The following is a 12541-nucleotide window of genomic DNA, read 5'->3' as shown; positions in this document are numbered from 1 at the left end:
ATCTAAGAAGCCCACCTCTCCCTTCAGAGGAGAAATGAAAACATTTTAGGTAAGTAGGGTAGGCCAGCACGGTATGCACTAGCCTTGCGTCTTGGTAGGTGTGCCAGTTACCAACTGATGAGCGAAATGCTGGCAACAGGAATGGGTTAGCTGGAAAATTTATGATGTCCAATATTGGTATTAATATTGGATTATAATTTAAGAGGTCTGTATCTTATTACAATAAAGTTTGACATATTCCCTGCATACATATTTCCAAATGGCTACTCTTAGGTTCGGCTGGCATTCTAGCGATAAGGCAGAGGTCAATATGAATCGTCCATCACGAGGGAAGAATCTGGTTACCTTATCTTTAATAGTGAACAATGTATATTCGCTTAAAATAGAAATATGGTAGTAGTAAAAATCAAGAGAAGCAATCTTCCTGTTGTTGTAAAAGCGCTGAAAGCAATTCAACAAGACGTGGTTAACGTGTATGGGAAAGGTAAAGAATATACGGCCATTACAGTATAGATATGAGCTGAAGATGCCACTGCTTTGTCCCTTGATATAATAATCAACAGCACATCAGAGAATTGAAGAACACTAGTGGATACGTAAATGGTGTAAACTGTGAAGGTGGTGGTGATTATTGTTTTAAGAGGAAGTACAACTATGTGACCATCCTGTGTTAACACTAATCAGAGGGCAAATATGGAAAGGGTCCGACATTTAAAAAAGTGAAGGTAACTGCCAAAGAAGCGCAAGAGCCACGAAGGGCGTGAAAATAAAAGATTCGCTAGGCCTCACAAACTTGATACTGACGGGTCGGAAAAAGCAAAGACTTGATCAAGGGAGGTCAGATAGGATAGAAGGAAGTGAGGAGCCTGGCACAATTGGAAGCAATTCCAAGACCCAGCTAAGGGCCACATGGCCACCATTTCACGCTACCAAGTTAAGAGCGCCTGGGGCCCCTTTTAGTGGTATCTTACGATAGCCCGGGGGAGCAAACGATTAGAACTCAAGATTGTTCTGACATTTTATGCCGCGCATGTATGGATGATTTATTGATCGAAGAATATTTTTGGTTTACTACTGGGAATTGAGAGAGAGAATTTCAGAAACTGCTGTTGAAAACTTCTTCTTCCTCTTCTTCTTTTTCCTGCCATTTCATCACAGAATGTCGGAGCATTCTTTTCCCATGTTGCTTTTTCCGTAGCAGGGTTGCCGTATCATGAATATCGAAACGCTGTAGGGAGTTTTTCCTCCAGGATAATCTTCGCCACGCTCGTCAACACTTTCCTTCTATCTTAACTTCTATGATTAGTTTTATCAGGCACATTTCTGCAAATGTAACCGAAACAGGTTGCCTTCCTCGTTGGTTACGTGACCTATACATGGGATTCTGAACATGATATAACCTGATTTTGAAATAAACGCCGTTGGGTCATTGAAGAATCCAATAGCATCCATACTTCAACACTGGACACCGACACCGACGAAATAATATAAAAGGCCTCGGAAAAAGCAAGACTTGGTCAAGGGAGGTCAGACAGGATAGACGGAAGACACCATACACCAATAAATTTCGAAGCGGAAGTCACGACTGCAAAAAAATAATGTATGGATTTCAGAAAAATACTACTCCCAAGGCAGATTCAGATCCTATTCTTGTGTTAGCAAGCGTCCTATATACTTACAGTAAAGTTAGGAAATTAGGCTGATTGACTGGTCAGCATAGTGCTCTTCGTTCATAGGGCCCCGAGTTCGATTCGCGGCCGGGTTGGAGATTTAACGTTAAATGGTTAATTCCCTTGACTCTGGGATTGGGTGTTTGTACTGGTGTATGTTGCAGTTTATATCATGTCGGTGCTGCTTTCCAGTGTCGAAGTATGGACGCTACTGGATTCTTCAAAGAGCGAAGTGTGGGTTTTTGAAATCAACTGAAACGACACACAACACTATCCTCCACTACAAGAACACGCAGTTTCCTATACACGGCAGATGCCTCTCACCCTCGTCTGCCTTACCAGGGCTGAACCAGGCTATAAATACGCACACGAATGGGGGAACTTCACTCAATCCTTATTTGAGTTAGCTATTAGAAATTTTCAAAGTGCTCATTTTTAAAATTTTGGGTGACGTCAAAATTTTGAAAATTTAAGGGTTTTAAAATGTTGATTAAATAAATTATAGTTGACTAAAGTTAGTAGCAGTTTTGAAATTAAAAGAATCCTTACCAATATCTGAATAATATACATAATTTCAACCCCCATATCTTATTGTTCATGGCTAAAATAATAGGAAGAATAATTTTCAGGAATTGAATACTTTCTTTAGTATAGGCTTTTTTTTAGGTGATCGACGACCATCGTCCTCAAAATAGGTGAAAAATTGATACAGTTTTTTTTCTAAACCTAGTCTCATATTTACAGGGAAATACTGTATTATTATCCATTACGGTAAAGTTGGTGCCCATATAATGTTCTACTGACCTATCATAAGACGTTTCCCAAAACATGGTCCCAAAATACAAGAAAATACTTAAATGTGAAAATTATTTCCCGAAAAAAAGAATGTGTTATACAGAAGGGAATGGAAGTGCGTTCAGAAATCTGTCTCTAATAGTTCGGAAGTTATAGGCCGGTAAAAGTAGACGTGTGTTCTTAAGGACCTGTATTGTGATTTAGTCTCATAATACGCTCCTTTTTTAGATTAAAAAAGAAAATGAATTTATTTATGTTCCCTACCACGTAACTGACCAAAAATCTCATTTTCGTTTATTTTTAAGTCTCAGACCAGGTACTTCTCACCTTAAATTGTGACAACAATTCAAAGGCATTTCCGTTCAGTGTGATAAGAGAGTTGATATTTTTTTGTTTGGAACCGTAATAAAGGATCATTTGATGATTCATAAAATGTCAACTAGGTGGGTAATCTAAATACCGACTAAAATTGAATAAAGGTTATTAATTTGGAAGACATTTCTGCTAATGTAACTGTACGCCAAAATCGAGTTCTTTATTGCATTGTTACAATAGATGAAACGTAAGGTAAGCTCATCGACGCTGATTGAAACTTGAGGTTATGAAATACTAACATCGAGGATCTGCACCGTTTCGCAAATTTAGGGTTTAGCGCTGCATGCTAACGACTTCAATTATTTAGGATACCCAAGGAATGTTAATGAATGTTAATGGAACGTGACCAAACAATAATAGAACCGATACTAAGCAACATAAATAAACTTTTTGAGTATATTAAATAAAACAGGAAGAGGAATATTGTAGCGAGAATTTTCAGAGCGCAGAGGCGTTGCGTCCTGGTACATATTATGGTAAGGGTCCATATTTCGTCCCCTTAGCAGATTTGGACTTGTAGAAGTTCAGGAATATTAGGGACGAGGCTAGAAATTGGAATAGGCATATATATTAGGCTACTGAATATCGTCGTTGCCGCGACAAAACCTCCTATGTGAAAATATTTTAGATATACACTGACCCGCAGCACATTCGTTGTGAAAAGCGAGAATGCCCTGACCACATTCACACAATATTGCACCTTAGATGACAGAACCTTACCGGGCAAAGTCCTAAGCTAAAATATTTCACATAGGAGGTCTTGTCCCGGCAGCGACGATATATTCTCCACTTTCGAGCAAGTTACAAGGAAACTGTTATAACGTAAGGTAGTCAATATTTGACATAAACATAAACACTACAAAAATTTAACTAGCAAAAATGTGATCGTAATTTCGTCCCCCACCAAATTTATGAAAAGTACATTTAATTTTAATGCATTTTTCCTTTCTCACCTTGCCAAACACTTTTCCTATAATGAATTACTTGAAGGCCATTTATGAAGAATGTTGTTTGGTATTCTTTTTTAACATAGCCTTTTAGCGTTGCTCGTGGGATTTTAAACGCCTTACTTGCACGTTTGTAACCCATTATCTTGTCCGACACTGCCTTAATAGTCTTTCTCATTGCCTCCTAATCCTACTGCTTGCGTTTTCCCATCATAAAATAAAAATAAACTTCATAAATAACAAATAAAGGTAAGGGGGACGAAATTACGAACATTCCCTGATTTATTATAATGGCTGCTACAGTAACTCACGCCAACCACCTCACTGTAGTGATTACACTCCAGGAAGTACACCACACGACTGAAATGCAATCCAGTATTTGACACACATATCAGTGCTCATTCTAGGAATAACAGGCTCTTAATTTGAATGCTGCAATAACTCAGCTTAGCATGAAAAATGCATCCTCCTCCTTGTATACGGAAACAAAACGTGTGCACACGACCAACTCTCACAAGAAGACAACGGGATGAGGCTACGCGTGTGCACGCGGCTAAACATTAACTATCAACCGTACAAACTGGAAATCCCTAGGACGAAATTAGGTGCGGGGACGTAATTGTCGTGTTTTTAAGCTGATGAGAATTTCATCGTGTAGCAGTGCCAAGTTTCTGGGCATATTTACTTGAAATACTTTAACATAAAAATGTTAATAGGCCTACAAGTATATCTTTACGGCAGCACTCCAAGGATTTTGTTTTCAATTACCCATAATGGGAAGGTGGTGCTCACTGCTTTAAGCAATAATAGAGAAAGGAACTGGTATTATTTGTAAAATATATGCACGAATTGTGTCGAAGCCATGGACGCAAGTTTCTTGGGAGTAGAAAACGATACTGCGTGTGCTGGGTGTGTGTTAGAATCAGGTGAATGAACAGAGTTTAAATTGAGAAAAATGTTCTTATTACGATTGTTTTGGAGTCGCACTACCGTATGTTTCGGACCGTGAGTTACTGCGGACCATAAGACGCACCCCAATATTTTGATGAGAATTTAAGAAAAAATATACTTTCACTGAATTTAAAAAAAAAACAATTTTCACAAATGATCGAATTCGTATACAAACACAAATTACTGATAACTGGTGCAATACTGTCGTCACTGCTACAAAATACCATTTAATTTAGCGAATTCCGCAACTTTTAATTTAAATGCTATGTTGTAAAAAAATACAAGTTACATTGTGTAGGGTACGGTAAATTGACTATCGGAACTTGCTACTGATCACGAAGTGAAAGATTTTCTTTCTACGCTTCCTTGAAGGTTGCAGCTCATTTTGTTTGCCTGGTACGGTAAGGAGGAGGGTGGGGAAGGGGTTGCTAGCCTTCTTGTGAGGAATTCCCAGGCAAATCACATTCCTGCCAAACAAATGCAAGGATACCACGGCGTCTGTTTCTTAACTGTAGTAATAAAAAGGGTCAACTGCCGAGAGTATTATAGGGAGTCTTTTGATCATTGCTGTAACAAATCATGTATACTCAGTGTCTAAATACGATCGACCTTCGGACCATAAGACACACCCATATTTTAGGCAGTAATTTTTGTAATAAAAAGGGCGAAAAATACGGTATATCCAATCTACATCAACTCGATGACATCTTGAGTTTTTTCGGGCGTATCTAGGCCTATCTCTAGACACTTGATAGGAGCAGTAAACGTACTAGGTTATGGCTCGTGGTACTCGCCTTCCGAGCTTTCTTGCATTGTACATAGGCTTTTACGCGAAGAATCTTTATAATGCCGGGAATATCCGAGGACGGGGGCGTGATTAATTCAGTCGCCTAGCTGCTGAGCATCCCATTTAGAAGCTCGAGGTTCGAATCCCGATCGATTCTGGGTTGAAATTTGTATCTCAGAAATCACGTGGCGTCAAGAAGTGCCTCCGACCTTAAATCCCCGACTAAAATCTACGACATGTTCGACTCGGTTGGTGCAGGTATTTCTAGTTGATGCCCATGAGCGACCTGCTCGTCTGGATGTGGAATGGTGATGGTATACTTGGGAGCAAAACATGACGGTCTCAATTCCTGAAAGTGAGCTGGAAGCCAGGAATCAATCACACGATAACGAGTTCTAAGTAATCCTCGTTTGGTGTGGAGAGGCTGCCAAGCCACTTTCTTCCACTCTCTCTTCAGTACGTGTTCGAAATGTTTACCGAGCTCGATAGCTGCAGTCGCTTAAGTGCGGCCAGTATCCAGTATTCGGGAGATAGTAGGTTCGAATCCCACTGTCGACAGCCCTGAAAATGGTTTTCCGTGGTTTCCCATTTTCACACCAGGCAAATGCTGGGGCTGTACCTTAATTAAGGCCACGGCCACTTCCTTCCCGCTCCTAGCCCTTCCTTGTCCCATCGTCGCCATAAGACCTATCTGTGTCGGTGCGACGTAAAGCAACTAGCAAATATATATATATATATATATATATATATATATATATATGTTTACCATCGTGTGCCGCACATTGCTCATCTAGAGCCCGGATGTTCAGACAGTAATTGGTTAAAATGCAGACTAATTTGGCCGAATGATCGGCCTCGTGGTGTAGAGAGCAACGCGTCCACCTGTCATCCGAACGACCCGAGTTCGATTCCCGGCTGGATCAGGGGTTTTTAATTGTAAATGATTAATATCTCTGGCCTGGGGACTGGGTGTTTGTGTCATCCTTAACGTTCCTTTCCTCACATTCAACACTCTACACTTCCGCAATTACAATTACACGCAGGTTCATATCATATGGTGCAAGTAGTGGCAAAAGATCTATAGAGGTCGACGCCACGAACAAATATAAAATAAAATGAATAATTTTGCAGTATGAAATGTCATCTATTCCGCTCTCCCGTAATGTAGCAAGAATAAGATTCATTCTCGGGGCTATGAGGTGTCGTACCCTTATTGTTATGCAAATCTCGTAGCAAAACCGTTATGCAGGTAAGCGTATACTAATTACTCGCTTCAGTATGTTGATGGAGGCAAATAATAAAAAGCGTGGCATTCAGTGGGGAAGTACTAGATTGTTTCATTTACAGTTGTCTCAACGTCGCGCCGACACATGTAGGTGTTATGCCGAGGATGGAATAGGAAAGGCCTAGTACTAGAAAAGAAGCGGCTGTGGCCTTAATTAAGGTACAACCCTAGCAACTGGATTATGCGGATATTCTTTATCTTCTTACAGAATATTTTCGGGACATGAAATCAAAGTGAATGACTTAAAAATAGAAGCTAAAAAAGTAGATTTAAAGATAAATAACAAAACGACTAAGGACATGTCCATAAACCATCGTAAAAATTCTAGTTTGATTCTAGATGGAATGGATATAGGAAGAGTGGAGGAATTTTGCTACGTAGAAATCATGCTCATTCGCATAAAAACGAAGCTAATAATATTCAACTCAAATGTCAAATATATGTTACTGAATGGATGTGAGACCTAGAAAGTGACCAAAGACATTACCACAAGGTTAAAGATTCTTACAGATGGTTGTTTGAGGTACATTATGAAAATATGGTGGCCAAAGGCCATCGCAAATGAAGACCTTTGGGAGGCCTATAATACAACGGATATTGATAAGAAAATGCAGATGGATTGGGCACACCCTGAGAAGTTTCACGAGGCAGGTATTGAGCTGGAATTCCCAAGGTAGTCCCAGGCAAGACAGACCGAGGGTTACCTGGAAGAGAACCATAGACAGGGAGATAGATCAAGTCAACAAGGCATGAGGAGAGAGGAAAGCATTGGCGGCAGGTAGGGGAAGTCAGTGTAATTTGGATCACTTAAATTTACTGTAAACGTCCATTACTCTATTGAACGTTAAAAAAAATTCAAATTTTACGCGATATTTTTTTTTTCTGCTAGTTGCTTTACGTCGCACCGACACAGCTAGGTCTTATGGCGACGATGGGACAGGAGAGGGCTAGGAGTGGGAAGGAAGCGGCCGTGGCCTTAATTAAGGTACAGCCCCAGCATTTGCACGCGATAATTAGCACAGTGTTAGTACACTATAGCAAATGATTTGGTGAACATTAATGTTCATATTATCTGTAGGATTTGTTTGAAAGTAACAGGCTATTTATTCTAAAATTTGTTACCCTGTAATTTGGACTGATAGCGTGTAACTTAGACCAGGTGATCGTGTAATTTGGATTAGTAAACATAAACACTTATAAGTTATTTAATATATGTGTTATGAAATACTTACCAATAAACATGAATTGTGGTCGTCACTTTTGGCATGTAAAACAATGATAAAATAATTCATTCTGAATTTTGGCGCAGTTTTCATGAGCAACTGTTGCACTTAATCCAGTCGTCATCATAATGCTTGTCACATGCAGTGCCGTCAGATAGCTCCTCAATTGCATTAACGTAGGCTGAGTGGACCTCGGACCAGCCCTCCGATTCAAGTAAATGTCCTTAGCCGGGAATGGAACCCGTGGACTCCGGGTAAGAGACAGGCAACCACTACACCGTGGGACCGGCCTCAAACTATAAAACAAGTTATTTTAGAACCATCAGTAAAACTATGGGGAATCGTAATTATTACAATTGTTCCAACGGCCCAAATGACACTATCTCGGGCAGTGCAAATTACACGACTTACAAAGATTTAATTAAAAACTAAATAATAAGCAAAGTATTTAAAATTTATGAATGAAACTATGTTAAAATTAACTTAATATTTCATCAGTACGTGTAAAAGCTAAATATCCTCTTGGTTGAAATAAATACTTCAGGGTACACGTACTCGCCACAATATAAGCTTACGAGGATTATGAATATTCAGACTGTTTTCTTCCTCCCCATTCAATCGTAAGTCCATTAGTAAATCAACTTTCAAGAAGAAACTTACCCTCGGCCCTCTTGCTGATTTTGCCTGAGACAGGGGTTGACTAAACTTGTAAATAACATAAATATTATTGGTCCAAATTACACGGGCTTCCCCTAGAACAAGCTGGAGACATTTCGTCGAGGCTTTATGTTCCTTCAAGGAATTAAAGAAAATAAGTCAAGCCCAGTCAGTAAGTTTGCATTCTAACCAATTAGTGCCTAAAATTACGGGCTCTGCTCACAACGTTTCTGAAGATCATTGGACATGCTGATGAACAAAGGTTGCTGTAGAGACACAGAAATGAGGTTATCTCTCAAGCAGCTGGGTCACCATTCTTGAAAACTGGGACCGTGAGATCCGCGGAGCAGGAAGAATACGAGCATGGGGTTCCAAGAGAAGTTCGGCGATCTCAAAAATGCCGTCGCATCGGTGTTCTGTTAATCGGCACTAGTGACAATCGCTCTCAGTCCAATAGTCCAGTCCAGCTGTTCACCACGGACAATCGCCTCCAGAAGGAGCCGTTCTCATTAAAGAGTATTCCTGAGGGTTTTCTCAACACCTCTCTTTACTACTTAAATCCAGAAGTGTTTGGCAGGCCAGCTACGTACAGGGAAAGTGTTACACTGACTTTGCGAGTCCGTCAGATGCGTTCAGGTTAAGTTAGGTTAGCGCTTCCCTTGACTGTTCGTAGAGACTTCCATAACAAGCACAACTAGTATGCGTTAAATAATTATGACCGGAACACTATGATACTCGGAGCGAAAATGAGAGGACATGGGGCTTGCAGGAATGTGCAATTTTTGGAAGTGAAAGGGATGGTCCTGTGGAATTTCCGTCGTTATTCCAGGGATCATTGGGTGTCGTCGCATTTGCGATCAGTCTCATTTGCGATCACTCAGGTAGAATACAAGACTAATTTATTTTTGATGTGTTGACCATTGTCACATTTGCGATCACTCTTATCAGTGAGAACACAATGACTCATAAACACTCAGGTTGCCATGAGGGAATTCCCGACTGAAACACTGGTACATTGAGACAAGTATCTGACGAAAACTACATGCTACGATCCTGATGTTGAAACATTAGTTTACTATAGCCCATGCTGATTAGCAACCAATAAAATTTTGATTCAAAGTTGCTTGCCCAGAGGCATGGGCATAAAAGGGAATTGAGCCAACGGCACGTGGTGTTCCCAAGCGGTCACCCATCCAAGTACTGACCACGCCCAATGTTGCTTAACTGCGGTGATCGGACGAGAACCGGTGTATTCAACATGGTATGGCCGTTGGCAGGGGAATTGAGCCAACGGCACGTGGTGTTCCCAAGCGGTCACCCATCCAAGTACTTACCACGCCCAATGTTGCTTAACTGCGGTGATCGGACGAGAACCGGTGTATTCAACATGGTATGGCCGTTGGCGATCCTGATGTTGAAACATTAGTTTACTTACGTTTAACGTTTGAGTCTGATGCGTTAATATCGGGACACACAGAGAATTTACACAGAGATTTTACTTAGGGCTACCGATGGTTGTAGGTGTAGAGGCGGTCAAGTGAGTTTTAAAAAGCAGGGGGAAAGGACGGCGTATTAAAACCTTTGAATTTCAAAACAAAGATTTTTGCTGTGACACTTTGCTTCCTAGAGAGTGCTACACTTTTTGAAGCAATTACAGCTCATTTCGAACTTACACTTTCTTATACGATAGAGGACACCATTAAATTAATGTTTAAATAATGTCCACAGTGTTCAAATATTCAAACTGACACGTTAAGTAAACCAAAACCAAACCAAACAGCATGGCGCAAGAGCAACTGAGGACCATGTCCTACCAACCGACCGCTGCTCAGCCCTAAGGGCTGCAGATTATGAGGTGTCATGTTGTCAGCACTAGATGGAACTAGATGTACAAAATTCCAAAGTTAATCTTAAGAAAATGTTTAGATTAAAATAAGTTTAATAATTCTATAATGATAGTGCGAAAAGGTCCATTGTTAGCGCCGGTCAGAACTGCGCGCCTTCTTCGTAAATATGCACCCCAGCTGTTTTGAGGTGAGTCTGTCTTGTTGCCTTGCACCAGCTTCAAGATAGGGGGTCATGTAACCCACGGACCCATGGACCTGCAGGGGTAACCGTACTCGGTTTTCAATTGAAGACCTTGTTGCTCGTTTGGTGTTAATCAAGTTTCAGAACATAAGAGATCTTGGTAGGAACATCAGAATCTTCTTGGTACCTTAAAGTAATCCTTGGTATTCTTCCATCCAACTCCCTATTCAGGTATTTCCTTTTCACTCCTTCTATATTCAAGTCCGTCCTCAGAATCTTATGATTAAATTTATCAGCTTCAGATTTTAATTACTTTATGAAGTCGTTCACTCTGGGGTGCGGTCTTCTAATCCGACTGTTCAGTTTATGATTTAATCCTTCAACTGAATTTTTCGTCTTATGACGTCACCGGTAGCAGTTCCATAATTCAAGTGGATTTTGTAGCAGTTGGTCCAAGAAATAGTCAAGGAATTCGACGAGCACTTCTCTTTCTGGTTCTCGCCCCTGGATATAGAGCCAATCTTCTTCAACATTTTCTGACTTGAGAAGATCAGAGGAAGCACAGATTTGTACACAGTCTGACATCTTCGTTCTACATATATAGTGTAGTCATACGAATTTGATGAACCCTCCTCCAGAGTCATTGCGTAAAGTGAAAAAAAAATGGAAACAAGACACCCATGGATATTAAATGAGGGGAATATCTCCTTTAAGGCCGAGATAGCCGACGCTTCAAAATCAGTATATGCCATCTCAGGTTGCCGATCAGATAATTATATAAGAAGCAATCGTAGCATCCATAAATAAGTTTGTTTCTTTGTTTCTGTCAGGAAGAATTGCAAATACGACTGGCGCAACGTTTGTTTCATCTTGTGTGCTTTAAAGATCGACATTTTTGGAATAGATTTTATTAAACTGACTACTGCAGCTTTTGAATGTCCCGTCCATGAAAACATGCTTTTCTGTTCTCAAAATTTCCTTTCCTTTACCTTCACCAAACAACAACAACCTATCTTTTACACCATCGGCGGTCGGGAGAAAATTCTCCCCGTCAGACATTTTTTAGCTTTCCTCACGAAGAACAACCTCCTTGGAACTTCTCGGCTCTTTTTGTACCCCTTATCATGGTTTCTATTTCGGTACAACGTAATTTTTAAATCGTAGAACTTCGGCGTCCTTGTAATGAATTTGTAACCCCTGTTTAGTAAAGGCTGAACTTCTTCGTAAAATACCTGAGAAACTGCCACACTGTTGTCCTCGCTGGATTGCTTCTTCCCTCGAAATATAGCTTTCTTTACGTCCAAGTTCGCCTCATCAGGAACGCATTGATGATCGATCATTTTCACCACTGTGTCTTGTTGACACACTCGTTTTCTTTTACACTTGGATTTCTTATTTTTTAAACACACCCATGTCAACAAACATCCTTGACTTTCCGGTAAATTTTTGTAAGAGTATCCATTATATAAAGCACACGGCATGTCTCTCTTCGTCTCAAGGAACTCCTTGGCATAACTAAGCATGTAGGTAATAACAAAAGCTACATCATCGATGGATGTCTACAATTGGAATATGTCGAAAAATATAGAAGAATACGTTCATGAGAGACGAGACGTATTGGTAATCTGCAGTACGTCCTAATTAACTGTCCCTGGGCTGCATGAACGTTGGAAAACCCGGATAGGTTGGTGATAATTGAACAGTGATGCCAAATGGGACACGAACTGGTCTTTCTTCGCATTATTGTTTCCACTGTAATGGGAGTGATCGCAAATGGAACATATTTTGTTGTGATCGAAAATGGGACTGATCGCAAATGGGAC

At 40.3% G+C, this 12541-nt stretch overlaps 2 non-coding genes across 2 annotated transcripts; both read right to left on the bottom strand.

The window, feature by feature from the left end:
• Positions 1–9846: 9846 nt before the first annotated feature.
• LOC137501570 (5S ribosomal RNA) lies at positions 9847–9965 on the bottom strand. Its single transcript, XR_011018622.1, has one exon. It is a non-coding gene; the product is annotated as a 5S ribosomal RNA (ribosomal RNA).
• A 10-nt stretch (positions 9966–9975) lies between these two features.
• Positions 9976–10094, bottom strand: LOC137501564 (5S ribosomal RNA). Its single transcript, XR_011018613.1, has one exon. It is a non-coding gene; the product is annotated as a 5S ribosomal RNA (ribosomal RNA).
• Positions 10095–12541: the final 2447 nt, after the last annotated feature.

The sequence above is a fragment of the Anabrus simplex genome, chromosome 7 (genome assembly GCF_040414725.1).
Source record: "Anabrus simplex isolate iqAnaSimp1 chromosome 7, ASM4041472v1, whole genome shotgun sequence".
NCBI lineage: Eukaryota > Metazoa > Arthropoda > Insecta > Orthoptera > Tettigoniidae > Anabrus > Anabrus simplex.
This window is presented reverse-complemented; position numbering and strand designations above follow the sequence as displayed.